The sequence below is a fragment of the Ursus americanus genome, chromosome 18 (assembly GCF_024610735.1).
Source record: "Ursus americanus isolate L20-20 chromosome 18, mUrsAme1.1.p, whole genome shotgun sequence".
NCBI classification, from domain to species: domain Eukaryota; kingdom Metazoa; phylum Chordata; class Mammalia; order Carnivora; family Ursidae; genus Ursus; species Ursus americanus.
Window position 1 is genome coordinate 42898313 of NC_142144.1, and position 15675 is coordinate 42913987.

Here is a 15675-nt window from a genome sequence, read left to right on the forward strand (position 1 = left end):
GCCTATATTTTTACCTAAGAAAAATTAAATTAATGAATTATCCAAAGTTACATAGCTAATGGGTGACATGGTCAGGATTCATGATGATACAATCTGTCTCATGAGGCCTGGCAGTTAGTCACCAAACTTTTATACATACCATCTCAGCATGGATCATAATATGTCAGATTTACTATAGGATATATTTTGAAGTTATTATGTGATGGGGTATTTAATATTATTTATGATTTTTTCATCTTTTTGAAAAATCAAGATGTTTGAAAAATTATAACACTGAAGTATTTACAATATTCCAAATGCTTTTCTAAAATAAATTAGCTTGAATTGTATTAACATTTCTGCTCACTAAAAGAAAAAAAAAAAGGACTTTTCAGTGACTCATCATCTCTGTTTCAGTTAGGTTCTCATCTAAGGAAAAATAAATAGAATGAGCAGAGGAAAACTGTTTTCATTTCTGCAACTGCCGTCAATTCTAAATATGTTTGAAATGTCACTGCACACTACCTACCAACCTGTTGGTACCAAGTGAAGTCAGAATTATTAATGAGAGACCTTTGTTTACAAATGCTAAGAATAGTGAACAATACACTTCTATAAGTACAAATGAATGCACATTTGCTGGGATATCATAGGACATGACAGAAGTCCTACAGTGCTGATGGGAAAGACAAAAATGATGAAGATGGGAGAAAATAGCATATTGTTTATTTTCTATTTGAAGGATAGAATTCTGGGAAAGGAAAATAAGTTGGGGTAAAAAAAATATAGCATTTGAGAGAAAGGAGGGCAATTAGAAATTAAAAGAGAAAGCGTGGGAAAATATAAAGGAATAGAGATGAACTCAAGGAAAAGAATTGAGAAGGAAAGGAAACTAAATACAGAAGAGAATATAAAGAATCCCATATCTTCAGCTTTTTTGCTTCACCAATCTGAACAGACACTACCAGCATCATTTTGTAGTCTATAACGTTTGCCATTTCTACAGTCTATAACGTTTGCCATTAGGATTTCACCAGAAGGTGCCTTCAGATCTTTTTAAAAAAAATTTTTTTTTCATCATGATAAATATACTCTCTAATTTCCATCACCTATTTTATTTTTAAGATTTTATTTATTTATTTATAGAGGGGACACAAGCAGGGGGAGTGGGAGAGGAAGAAGCAGGCTCCTAGTGGAGGAGCCTGATGTGGGGCTCAATCCCAGAACGCCGGGATCATGCCCTGAGCCGAAGGCAGACGCTTAACGACTGCACCACCCAGGCGCCCCTCCATCACCTATTTTACACATCTCTCTACCCACCTCCCCTCTGGTAACCATTGGTTTATTCTCTATAGTTAAGAGTCTGTTTCTTGATTTCACTCTCTCTTTCTTTTTTCCTTTGCTTGTTTGTTTTGTTTCTCACATTTCACATGTAAGTGAGATCATATGGAATCTGTTTTTCTCTGACTTATTAGGCTTAGTATAATTCTCTCTTGTTTTATCCATGTTGTTGCAAATGGTGAAATTTTCATTCTTTTTCATGGTTGCATATTATTCGTGTGTGTGTGTGTGTGTGTGTGTGTGTGTGTGTGCGTGTACCACCTCTTGTTTATCCATTCATCTATCGGTGGACACTTGGGCTGCTTCCTTAGCTTGGCTATTGTAAACAACGCTGCAGTATACATAAAGGTGCACGTATCTTTTTGAATTAGTGTTTTTGTACTTCTTGGGTAAATATCTAATAGTACAATGAATGGATTATAGGGTAGCTCTATTTTTAACTTTCTGAGGAACCTCCATACTGTTTTCCACAGTCACTGTACCAGTCTGCATTCCCACCAACAGTGCACCAAGGTTTCTTTCTCTCCACATCCTTGCCAACACTTATTGTTCCTTGTGATTTTGATTTTAGCCATTCTGATTGGTGTGAGGTGATATCTCACTGTGGTTTTGATTTGCATTTCCCTGATAGGTGTGTCTGTTGGCCATCTGGATGTCTTCTTTGGAAACATTTCTGTTCCTGTCTTCTGCCCATTTTTTAATTGGATTATTTGTTTTTTGAGTGTTGAGTTGTATCAGTTCTTCATACATTTTGGATCCTCTTTATTGGATATATCATTTGCATATATCTTCCCCCATTCCATAGGTTGTCTTTTAGTTTTACTGATTGTTTCCTTCCCTATGCAGAAGATATTTTATTGTAGTCCTAATAGTTTATTTTCGTTTTTATTTCTCTTGCCTCAGGAGACATATCTAGAAAAATGTTGCTGTGGCTGATGTCAGAGAGATTAGTGCCTGTGCTCTTTTCAAGGATTTTTAAGGTTTCAGGTCTCCCATTTAGGTCTTTAATCAACTTTGCGTTTATTTTTGTGTGTGCTGAAAGAAAGTGGTCCAATTTCATTCTTTTCCATGTAGCTATCCAGTTTTCCCAACACCATTTGTTAAAAAGATTGTCTTATTCCCATTTGGTACTCTTTCCTGCTTTGTCAAGATTAATTGACCATATAATTGTGGATTTATTTCTGGGGTTTCTGTTCTGTTCTACTGGTCTCCATGTCTATTTCATGCCAGTACCAAACTGTTTTAATTACTACTGCTTTGTAATATAACTTGATATCTGAAATTGTGATACCTACCGTTTTTTTTTTTTTCAAGATTGCTTTAGCTATTTGAGGTCTTTTGTGTTTCCATACAAATTTTAGGATTGTTTGTTCTAGTTCTGTGAAAAATACTGTTGGCATTTTGAGAGGGGTTGCATTACATGTACAGATTGCTTTGGGTAGTATAGCTATTTTAAGAATGTTTGTTCTTCCAACCCATGAGCATGGGTTGAATGTCTTTCCATTTCTTTGCATCATTAAATTTCTTTCATCAGTGTTTTATAGTTTTTAGAGTATAGGTCTTTTGCCTCATTCATTAAGCTTATTGCTAGAGATTTTATTGTTTTTGGTGTAATTGTAAATGGGGTTGATTTCTTAATTTTAATTTCTGCTGCTTCATTATTAGTGTATAGGAATGCAACAGATTTCTGTATGTTGATTTTGTATCATATGACTTAATTCACTTACCAGTTCTAGTAGTTTTTTGGTGGAGTTTTTAGGTTTTCTATATATAGTATGATGTCATCTGCAAACAGTGAGAGTTTCACTTTTTCCTTACCAATTTGGATGCCTTTTCTTTCTTTATGTTGTCTAATTGCTGTGGCTAGGACTTCCAGTCCTATGTTGAATACAAGTGATGAGAGGAACAGCCTTGTCTTATTTCTAACCTTAGGGGGAAAGCTCTCAGTTTTTCCCCATTCAGTATGAAGTTAGCTGTAGGTTTTCCATATATCCTTTATTATGTTGAGGTATGTTTCCTCTAGATCTACTTTGCAGAGGGTTTTAAGCATGAATGATATTGTACTTTGTCAGTTGCTTTTCCTGCATATATTGAAATGATCATATGGTTTTTATCCTTGGTCTTAATGATGTGATGTGTCATGTTGATAGTTTTGCAAATAATGAACCACCCTTGCATCCATGCAATAAATCCCACTTTATTGTGGTCTATGATTTCTTAATGTATTGTTGTAGTCATTTTGTTAATATTTTGTTGAGGATTTTTGCATCTATATTCATGAGGGATATTGGCCTGTAGTTCTCTTTTTTTGTTGTGTCTTTATCAGGTTTTGGTATTGAGGTGATGCTGGCCTCATAAAATGAATTTGGAAGTTTTCCTTCCTCTTCTATTGGAATAATTTGAGAAGAATAAGTATTAAGTCATCTTTAAATGTTTGGTAGAATTCGTCTGTGAAGCTGTTGGTCTTGGACTTTTGGTTTTTTGGGATTTTTTTTTGATTACTGATTCAATTTCATTGCTGGTATTTGGTCTGTTCAAGTTTTCTATTTCTTCCTGCTTTAGTTTTGGTGGGTTATATGTTTGTAGGAATTTCTGGGAATCTATTTCTTTTAAATTGTCCAATTCATTGGCATTTGGTTTTTATAATATTCTGTTATATATTTATACAGTTGTTTGTACTTCTGTGGTGTTGGTTTTATTTCTCTTTCATTTGTGACTTTATGGAGAAGGAATAGGAGAAAAACTGAAGCAGACTCCACGTGAGCCTAGAGACCAATGCAGGGCTCGATTTCACGACTCTGAGATCATGACCTGAGCTGAAACCAAGAGTAGGGCACTTAACTGACTAAGCTACCCAGGCACCCAAGACTATTCTTGATTTGTATAATTTTCTTTCCTCTCCTTTGCTCACCTTGGTTACTTTCCATTACTGTCTTCCAGGTCTTTAATTAGTTCTGCTTCATCTAGCTTGCTATTTATTCCATCAAGCATTTTTAATTTCATTTATTATGTTCTTGATCTCTGATTGGTTCTTTTTTATATTTGTGTTAAGGGTCTCACTGATGTCCTCCACTCCTCTTTTTTCAAGTTGGGTATGTATCTTTATGATCATTACTTTAAATTCTCTATCAGACATATTACTTATATTTGTTTTACTTAGGTCTCTTGCTGTGGTTTGGTCCTGTTCTTTTATTTGGAACATATTTCTCTGTCTCCTCATGTGTGTTGGGAAAATCAGCTACTTCTTTTACTTTTAATGGTAGTAGCCTTATGAAGAAGAGGTATAGTGCCCTGCAGTGCAGTGTCCCCTGCTCTCCAGGGCCTGGCACTTCAGGGAGTGTTTCCTATGTGTATAGACCTACTGACTACGTTAGTCTTGGTCTCTGTTTCCTTCAGTCTAGTTGTCACAAAGGTTCTCTGTGCCTATTGTGGGCAGTGTTTGGTCCCTGGAAGGGGTGGGACACATTTAAATAAGGTGTGTGGTAGTCTGCTTGCAAAAATGAGACCTGCTTCCATTGCCAGAACTGAAGTCCTGCAAAATGCACTGGGCTGGAGGTGTGGTGTTGGGAGGGTTTGTACCTATCTTCAAGGGGAGAGGGCATGCAGTGAGGGGACTATGATGTATGTAACGGGGAAGGGCTGATCCACTGAAGATTGTGGGGTGTGAGGCTTGGTGTGTGCAGTTAGGTAAGCAGTGTTAGTGCAGTGCTGGTTACCATAGGTGGCCATTGTTTATGCTGGGAGGTGGGGTAGGGAAATGGTGCCTGCCAGTTCCTTTGTTCCTGGATGGGTCTCCCTGTGATCCCAGGTCATGCTCTGAGATGAGCAAATAACTGTCTCACCCATCTGCTTTGATGTTTTTCAAACTTGTGGTTTTAGGTTGAATCTGCAGGGGCTGCTGTCTTGCTATCTAAGGGTGGGGACTTGAGTTATTAATTCCCTCTAGGCTTTCCCAGAGCCAAACTAGCCTGTTTTCAAAATTCTAGGCTTTAAAAGTCCTGCTGGTTGCAAGAACTCACAAAATTTGGCCCCTCTTTGAAAGCCCCCATTCATGGGCTCCCTGGTGGGAAAGTCTATTTTTCTCCTTTTTCTGCGCCACTGGCTCCCTCCTAGCCACAGACAGCCATGGTCCCTTTCACTCCCAGACCACATCTTCACCCTTCCTGCTTTCTTCAATGTGGCCTCTCCTCTACCTTTAGCTATAGGGTTTGTTTTGCCAGTCTTCAGACTGTTTTCTGGGTTATTTATGCCGATCTGTTTTCTAGTCGTATCCATGGGACAAGGTGAGCTTAGGATTCTCCTAATTGGCCATCTTCCCAGCTGACCCTTGATCTATCGCCTTCAGATCTTTCTATAAGGGATCTTGTTTTGGCTACCAAAATCACAGATGACAGATTTGGAAAAAGTGCTAGATAACTTCAAGCTCATGAGAAAACATCTTTCTGTGCAATGATTGTTCAGAAGTAAGAAACATTTTTTTCCAAAGTTAACTCTATACCAAAGCAAAAACATAAATAGCAAAAATAGAATTAGTAAGTAAAGCACTGATTTGAAAATGAAATGTAAACTTGAGAGTTTTCAAAATATTACCCTCTTTGTCATCAAGAAAATCCTCTATATATCAAATTAATCTCTGAAAAAATTTCCCTTTCACCATATTGCTGGTAATAAGTTGGCTGTATCAGGGACACTGTCCTCTCCTGTAGCTTTATTACATAGATATTTATTCTTACTGTGTTTATTTTATTATGCGGATGTTTCATTCCCTGGGGCCTAAAATCTAATGATCTAATACTTCTCTACTGCTTCTCTTCCTCTTCATGTTCTCCCAGCCTTTCTCACCTAGCTTGAGTTAACTATCACTAAAACCATTGTATTATACACACATGCAACTTATTTGCCTCCTTCTCACTTTGTTCACACACTTGACAATACACCAATGCTGGAAAATACAACTGTCTACTGCATATAGTTGCATTCATGACATTCGTTACGGCTGGAGAAAGCTCTAGAACCATAGTGACTGTTCTCACCTAAATTATTAACTACTACCTTCAAATTAACCCTTGATACTTTCAGCATAATGGAGCTCCTTAGTTCATTCATTATCTCATTGTCTTGTGAAACAATTTCAAACATCTGTTCTCTCTCAAATGTACACATATTTTTAGCCAATCATTTTACTGCTCAATTCACTGAGAAAAATTGAAACTGACAAGAGAAATCCTACAAGCTTATCCCTCAAATCCTCCATGCGCATCTCTACTTTTCTTCCTACAGATGAACTCCCTTTACTTCTGTCTGAGGTCTTTTCATTCATTTGTAGACTAGAGTCATCCTTTCTTGCCTCTTCAAGAACACCACTGTAAGCCAGCCTTCTCCCCTCTCTGACCCCCATCATCATATATCCCTTTTCTATTTTCCCATCATGCTACTATTCCACAAAATAGCATGTTATTAAAAGAAAAATGAAAAAACTTTCTTACCCCGTTACTCCCAGTTATCAACCCACTCTTCTCTTCCTCCTTATAGAAAAATTTCTCAAAACGGTTGTTTACACTTTCTGACTCCCTTTCCTCCTCTCCCGTTCCCTCAGCAATCCTTACTCCTCTCCTAGAATATTGCTACTGACTTCAGTTAATAATACCCTCATATTGCAAATCCAGTGGTGGAGTTTTGATTCTCAGATTATTTATCTATAATCCACTAATCCACATAAGACACAGCTAATAATTCCCTTCTCCTTAAAATACTCTCTTCACCTGACTTCTTTAACATCATTTTCTTTCCACCTGTTTTTTTTTTCTTTATTTTCTGTGCTTTTTAAATCTCTTTAATGGAGATTCATCTTCATCTTCCTGACCTCTTAATGTTGGAATTTCTCCATTCCTATAATCTTCTCTTTTTTTCTATCTCTACCATTTTGGGGATCTTATTTGGTTTTGTGTGTTAAATATCATCTATACATTGATGACAACTTTGTATTTCTAGTGTAGCTCTCACTAGTCTCCAAACAAATTTGCTGCAGTGTCTGAAAGGCATCTAAACATAATGGGTAGTATAAGCCAGAGCCCCTGGTTTTCTACTCTCACACAGATCAGTTAGTGGTACTTTTATACTTCTAATAGCTCAAGTCAAAATATCCTGGAGTCACCCAGGGATTCTGTTTGTTGCTTAAAATTTTTTTTTCTTTTTGTTTTTGGTCTCATACCTCATGTCAGAAAATTCTATTGGCTCTATCTTCAAAATATATCTAGAATTGTCTCATTTTTCACCCCCTCTCATTATAATCACCCTGGATGTATCCACACTCACCTTGCTATGGATTTTTCCAGTAGCCTCCTTACTGGTCTTCTGCTTCCATCTTTTCCATTTCTGTCTCCTTAGGTTTATTCTCAACAAAGCATTCTGAGTAGATCTAATTAGGAATTAAAAGAATGAAAGTTAACATCTTTAAAATAGCTGAAAAGCCCTACATGATTTGTCCCCTGGCCTTTTATTGCCTCTCTGACTTCCTCTTCCACTACTTCTTATCCTTCCCACTTTTCTTCAGCCATATGGATATTCAAATATTAGGCAGACTCCTGCCTCATCAATTTTTCTCTTGTTTATACCCTCTCCCTGTGATGTTATTCCCCTAAAATGAGGAATCTATCCAGCTTTCTCAAGCTCTTTGTGTTTTTGCTTAAATGTCATCTTCTTGAGAGTTCTCCTCTTGACCATCCTATTAAATTTTACCCTCCCTCCCCACCATCCCAAATGGGCCTGCTTTACTTTCTCAATCGCACTTTGTACCTTCTAACTTACTATATAGATTTATCAACTTTTGTATTGTCATTTTTACAGGAGTTCCATGAAGGTAGGGATTTCTGTTTTATTTACTAATGTATTCCCAGTACCTCAAAAAGTGCTGTGCATTTAGTGAGCATTCAATACATATTTTTAGCAGCTGAGTAAATGAATATTTGAATAAATGACTATTCTTAATTAAAAGCTGCCTTAATTTAGAATATAGCCTATACTGAGCTTTTACTTTGAATTTGTGTCTTCTGGCACTATCCATGAACCATTAGAGGACAACATTGCTTTTACCTAATTGCCTAATTGCTTGTGGTCTCTGAGGCTCTGGATAATGACATGTTTTAGAGAACTAAAACTTTAGATTAAGAGTCACTCTCTTCAGTATAGATGTTGATTTAGCAGAAATTTCTTTCTTTTCACAGCCTGACATTTGAAATAGACTTTGAACTCAGTGACAAAACATGATGACACCATTCATAGACACACACATGTATATACTCGATGATGTTCTTTTAGTTCACTTTATCTATGTTTTGGAGGTCCATAAGCACCATTTACTACCACTCCTTTTATACTTATTAGAGAACTTGAAATAGGTTACTATGATACCTAATGGTCATTTTTCTTTTTTGTATTTCTCTTCTCACCAAGCTGCAGATTTCTGAAATATAAAGCACAATTTCTAATGTAGAGACCCTTCTCAGTGTTGTAAAGTCTTGAGGTTGGGCCAACCAGCTTTATTGTTTATACAAAAATATATTTGTCAGACTTCTTAAGACCTTTTCCCTTACATTAGAAAATGTGGAAATCAAAAATACCAAAACCGAGAAATAGAAGGAAAATTAAAACACAGCTGGATCACCTGAACACAGGCTCCTGAGCCAGAAAATAGGTGCTACGCACACAAGAAGTCCAGTCCCACGGAATCAGTCACTACTACTGCAAGGGAAAGAACTTTTAGAAGAGTTCCATTTTGAGGGAGGGAAGCTAGTTATTTTTGATGCCACTGAAAGTTCATTGGTAGGGAGAAAGTGTTTGAAAGCTGTTCACTGGACTTGTTGAGATGTCTAAAATTCTGCCTGTCACCTTGCCTAATTACTTCTGAGTCCTTGAACATGATCCTGAGCCATTCTGCGCTGGTATATATAGTCAAGCCTCATCTAGTTTACAGTATTTCTGACTTTTACAGTAAATGTATGTTTATGAAAACATTTAAATTTTCCATGTCTTAAAACTATTGTTAACCATTCTTTAAAAGCCCATTGTTCATACAAAGTGGCTATTATGTTTGGTTTATGATTAAGTAATAGAGTGTGCATTTTTCCAGTTTGGCAATCAAGGTTCATTCTGGTTCAAAATCCTGCCTTAAACCACACTGAAGATTCAATATAATTAATTATTGACAGAGATTTGCATTTCTTCAAACCAAGGGAGATGTGGCCGTTTGGTAAGAAAAGCTGCATGTTAGCTAATGGCCGATCTGCAGGTACAGAGAGTATTTTTAAATTTCTATTATGATATTTTCAGCCCCAAAATCTGCAAATCCCTGGACTTGATGAAAATATAATGGTGAAATAGGGCAGTGGTTTTCAATTATTACAACTACATTGTCTGCAAGATTCTGCCAATCTGATCTTGACTTATTCTAGCTTTAAAACAAACAAACAAAAAATAAAAACCAGAGAAATTACCCCTTCTTCACATAAGAGATTCATCGCAAGGATAAACTATTTCTATTCACAATATTACTGAGTGAGTTTTTGGGAAAATGCTGCTATATAAATGCAAAGAGCTATTGTTACTTTTACAGAGACTGAAAATAGTAGTATACAGAGGGATGAGGGTTGGGAACAAATAAAATGTTCGTGTTAGCTTTATTTCTGAAGAAAAACAGTTTGGAAATATGTAAGCTTAATCACACTTGCTTTTTCCTCCTCATAATTCAGAACACATTTATCTTTGTTCGTCCACAAAGCAAAATAGTTATTTCTAGCACTTGCTCAGGATCTTGATCTCAAGCTCATGAAAATGCTTCAGCTCTCTGCACCAACAGAAGGAGCCATTTGACAAATTGAACATTTGAGTTATCACGGTCTTATGTGATCTCCCCACAATGCTGCACACCTCTTATCTGATTCCGATAGCTCAGGGACAACTTAACACATTGCATTTATCTTTATTGTGATTTAATTTTGAGCAGTCAGGATCCTGAGTAGGAGAAACTGCTCGAATTTCAAAATCAGGTTGCCCCGCTTGCAAATTGCTTCTTCTGTTCAATGTTTGGAAAAACACCCACCATGACGTTTTGACACCCAATCCATTAAAGTCTTGTTTCAGTTCTCCCGACCTCAACTGCTCTTGTTGTATTCTTTGTCCTGATTCTTCTCTCAAGTGATACCAGCCATTAGAACAAAGAACCCACCATGATATCAGAGCTTCCTAAACCAAGAGCAACAAATGGCTGTGGAAATAAGCCCACTTGATTCCTAATAATTCTTTGTGCTATTACAGGCTGTCACCTCAGCTTCTATTGCTCCCACACCTGAGGTGAAGAAGAGTAAGAATTTTTGTGCCTAGCTATTGACAGGCTGAAAGATGGCCTTCATATGAGATAAAACCAAACACAGAAAAAGAATAAAGGATCCATTTATTGGAGGTGAAGGTATATTCTAGTGATAAGTGGTAGAAAGTGCAGCAGGCTGAAACTCAAAGAGATATGGATTCTGATAGTGATACCATCATAGGAACTGGGTAACCCTCAATAAACCCCTTTTTTTAATCCTCTAGAAATCCTTGGTATAATATGGAGGTGGATGACATAATTTCTCTGGCAGTAGTCTTTGATATCTTGCAGATAAAATAAATGCATGTTTGTGTAAATAATTATAAACCATATGAAAGTTTAATGGTCAAAATAAACCTTCTTACTTTAAAACACCCAGAGATAAATGAATTCATGGTTTATTCAGATTTACATTTTAAAGTCATAAATTTAAAGGTGGTAAATGCGCATAACCCAATTTAACCTTAATGTCTTTAAATTGCTCATTTTCAAAAGTACAGTGCACATAAATTTATGTAGGTACAGGGCCACTGGATCGTGTTTAAGATTCCTATGGTTAAAAAGGGAAGGAATTTAAAATATTAGAGTCACATTCAGCTTAGCAAAATACTCAAAGCATACAAGAACCAAGAAGATCAGAATTACTGTCTCCCATTCCAGGATCACTCAGAAGCATATGGACTCAATCTGATACTTTGTAAAGTACAAAAATGATGATTCATATAGTTCAACTTAGTAGTTAAATTGTTCACACTCTATTTTATGATTGTGTGTAGTTGAATAAACATAAACTAAGTGGGGATCTGACGCAAATTCCTCTGCAATGATTTTTAACAGTTTGATGGCTGCTTCCAGCTTTTAAAATGGCATTTAATGAATTGTCTTACTATGAAATTATTGCATGATAGGAAAAAAATTCCATCTTCAGGGTGTTTTTGGAATACTTATGCAAGATATTAGGCTTTTCAAAAGCAAATGAGTTTTGGAAATAATAGTTTTATTCTGATTATTGTATTAGAGAATTTTGTTGAGAAAGTGAGAGAGGATCTTTCACATGGTACACCCTGATGAGATGGGATTAAATGTTCTTATGTGCTTCACTGCCAGTCTTAAGATTCTGATTTTAGCATTTTGGAAAAGATGGCAGAGAAGGTTTTTGATGCCTCTAAGTAATTGAGAGATACAGAAGTGCACACTTTTATAGAAAAATCCTAGCAACTAAATTTCAGGTATAGATTTGTTAGTGTCTCCTTGTATGACATTGAGCAAATCATTTTAACTCTCTGATCTTTATTTTCCCATTTGTAAACTAAGGGAGTAGTATTTGATGATCATATATTTTCTTTAGCTCTAAAGTTCTTGGGATACATGAGTCTTTGAGATAAACATGAATTTCCCATCACTAATAACTGTGTGGTTAAATTCTCTTAGGAGAAACTTGTCTATTTTCTCTTGCCTCTATCATTTGTTGTTCTGCCAAGATAGAGGGAGATCAGTATTAAGCCCTTCAGAATGAACTAATTTTAGTCCCCAGAAAGAGCCCTTAAATTAAAATGAAAATATATTTTCCAATTTATTTTATCCTTCATGTTCATATATTGATGTTAATAACCACCCAATCTCTCTAAACCAAGTAGCGCGGCCATCCAAAACTGTGAAATGCAGTTGATAGGGTTTCTACCCATTTTCTTAAGAGAAGATTTTAAACAGACTAACTCAGAGATTATAAAAGTGTATGTACGCAAATAATGAATCATGGAACACCATCAAAAACTAAGAATATACTGTATGTTGACTAATATAATAAAAAAATTATAAAAAGAAAAAAAAGTGTATGTAGTGAGTAATATTTGTGAATAAGTTTCTTTAGAGAGAGTTGTGTTGCTCTGTAAGTCTGACCCTGCCAAATTTTCAATTCTACACAATTCTAGGGGGTGCTAACTTTAGCTTAGCCTAGCTATATTATGATCTTTCTGTTTCTCTTTTGTCTAAGTTGACTAAGGGTCAACGCAGTGTGATTATAGTTATTGCTTGATAAGATGAAGCTGAATTTTGGAAAGGAAATATAACCATATATGCTTACTTTTTCTGATATAGCACTTCATTTGAAAATATTCGTTTTAGTTAATTAATACACACAAAACCCACCAATCTATCAATGATGTATCTTGTTTCTCAAGAGTAGGAAACTATGATCATCTTTAATAGTGGTGTGATTTAATAAAAATCTGGCTTCCTAAATTCATTCAGTATTATGCTTATTTTCATTCTCTGATTTCCCTTGGTTGCTCATATTTCGTCTAATGCAGGGAAGCTTTCAATAACAAATCAGCTCCTAAAGTGAATTGTTCATGTTCTTCTATATTTAATTTTAATAAGCATTTAAATTATCCACTAAGAATACTAGGGGATATAATGGTGGATAATAGCAAATAGTTCCAAATCTATCAAAGCATAGGAGGAAAGACCTGGTGGGAACTACTACATGTATATAATTCCTTTAGAACTGAATATGCTTGCTCATTTCCAAATATGAAGTTCAGGTCCAAAAGTCATTAGCATTAGTTTAGTTGCCCTCATAAATTGATATAAACTTCAAAATATAAGTTATGCTCTTGAGTAAGGCCAAAAGATTTAATATTACCTTGATATTTCCTTAGTATGTCCCGTAAAGAGTAAGATATACTAGATCAGATTTGACATTCAGTTAGTTAGCATAGCAGAATTACCTGGCAGTGTCCCTGGCTTTGTATTAAGGATCATAGGAAACAGGAGACAGAGTGAAAGAAATGATGAACCAGCTAATAATGACGTGATATGCCTGTGGATTCATTATTGGAAATACATGAACTCACACATACATGCAGGCACACACACACACTTGGGGTACCTATTTCCCAAAGGAAAACAATTGCGAAGCAGCTTCTAGTATATTCAGGGTGTTCAGGTCTTTTTTTTTTTTTTTTTTAGTTGCAAGCGAGAAAGATCTAACCCAAATTATCTTAGGAAAAAAAGAAAAAGGAGAGTAGAATGTATTTTCTCATATAACTGGCAAGCTTAGTGATGTATTTGCCTTCTGAGGCTCAGCTATATACAGGAACTCAAAAAATACCCTTTCCTGTTTCTGACTCCATTGACTTTATTCTACAGAAAAGCTCTCTTCATGTTCTTATCCCCAGATTAATATCTGTCCCTCTTATGAAACCCAGGGGAAAATTTTTGGTCATATCTAAAACATCCTGTGAAAAAATGCATTGGTTTGATTTTTGCATTGGGGTTCACTCTAATTTGCTGATAGAGGACAGGCCCCTGAGATATGGAAAGAGGGTGAAATTCTCCAAAGAAATCAAAGGAGAATAGAGAGCTGTTATCGGCAGACAAAACCTATAGTAAGTCATCTTGGCTATTACATTTGACCTCAGATTTCTACATATTGGTGTTACTCAAACTCTGTTACATGGATCATCACTGATCCATGAAATATCAATGTCCTGTGGGGAAAAATACTTTCTATAATCAAATAATTTTGGAAAATGTTTGATTAAGAGGATATTTAAATTGTTTTTCCTACTTTATTATTCTCTAAGTTGCAAAGATGATAGATATCAGATCTTGAGGGAAACGGGAGAAAGATTTACACATGCAGAATTTACATACGAAGTGTCCAAGTTCAATGACCTTTAAACCTTCTGACATAGAGGGTTTAAACTAGTAAAAAAGAGGGAGGATTTGTGAGTACATAACTTCAGCAATAGCTGTTGCTATGTTGAGAGTCTCTACCCATCAAAACTCCCATGCTGCCCAATTCTGGGGGGTGCTATAATTTCTGTGAATGATGCCCTCCTTCCCAATCCTCAGTCATTCATGTAGATGACACACCATATCACTTCTTGTGATGATGCAATACAGTGTCTCTGCCAGCCCTATAGTCACCAGTGGGGAGTGGGGGAGTGTCCTGCCTTCTTACCTGGTGAAGTCTGGTGAAGAAGACTTTTATGGAACTCTCAGAGAGTTTGAAATGTACTCCCTGAAATCTGGTGACTGAAAGTTGGTTCCTGAATTGTGTGTGAGAAAATGAAAGTGGCCTGTGACAGCATAGAGTAGATTGTACTGGGACTGACTTACCCACTCAGTTTATCAAGGCAGGGGACGTGTGTTTCCTATAGACAGATGTAATCATGTGGCCCAGACAGGGTGGTGTAGTCTTGTGTCCTGGCTACTAGAGCCATCTAGTTTGGCAGAGGGACCCAGTCATAAGGAGGATAGACATGCTATGTGGAAACTGTGGAAGAAGTCATAATGACCACTTGGAAATTAGAGGGTCTAAATAAACTTTTAGCAAGATTCCCATCAACAAAAAAATGCTTGTGAGGCCAAAGGCTATATAACCTCCTGCCAGTCTCAAAGAACGTAAACCTTTTTTTATTAAGTCCCTTCCTATGCTCTTACCATTCTTACATTCACCCCCTGATCCCCAGAAAGGTCAGAGCCTGGGGGAGAGCAGAGGCAGGAGAATAGTAAGTTGAAGAAAGTAACTTTCAGTTGAAAGCAGGCTTGGGCTGGGGTTTGAGAGAAGATATGTGCCAAATAAAACTCACAGCTTTGATTCATATCTTGGAATAGACAACCGATTATGTACTGAAACTCTTTTTTTTGACTCAAAGTAACTTTAGGAGTATCCGTTACTTAGTAGTAGTTAATAGACAAGAGTCATGTGCCTGCTGAAGTTTTCATTTAGGAGCCAAGTAAAGTTAATTTTAGTGAATAAATTTTAAATGTACAAACAATACTATATTTGCACTTTGATTATATTATGAATACTAGATGTTTAATGTATCAGATATGTGAGTTTTTATTTTTTGTGTTTTTAATTGTGGCATTTTCCAGAACTATTCACATGCTATTCAGCTTGAGATTTCCCAAGAAATTAGAGTAGGTGGTATTTCCCAAATTATTTGACCTGGAGGCATTTGTTCATAATATACCTACTT

At 36.2% G+C, this 15675-nt stretch overlaps 1 long non-coding RNA gene across 10 annotated transcripts in view; it reads left to right on the forward strand.

The window, feature by feature from the left end:
* LOC123781326 (uncharacterized) overlaps window positions 1–15675 on the forward strand; it is a 1008785-nt gene that overhangs the window by 896869 nt on the left and 96241 nt on the right. The gene's annotated exons all lie outside the window — the stretch shown is intronic.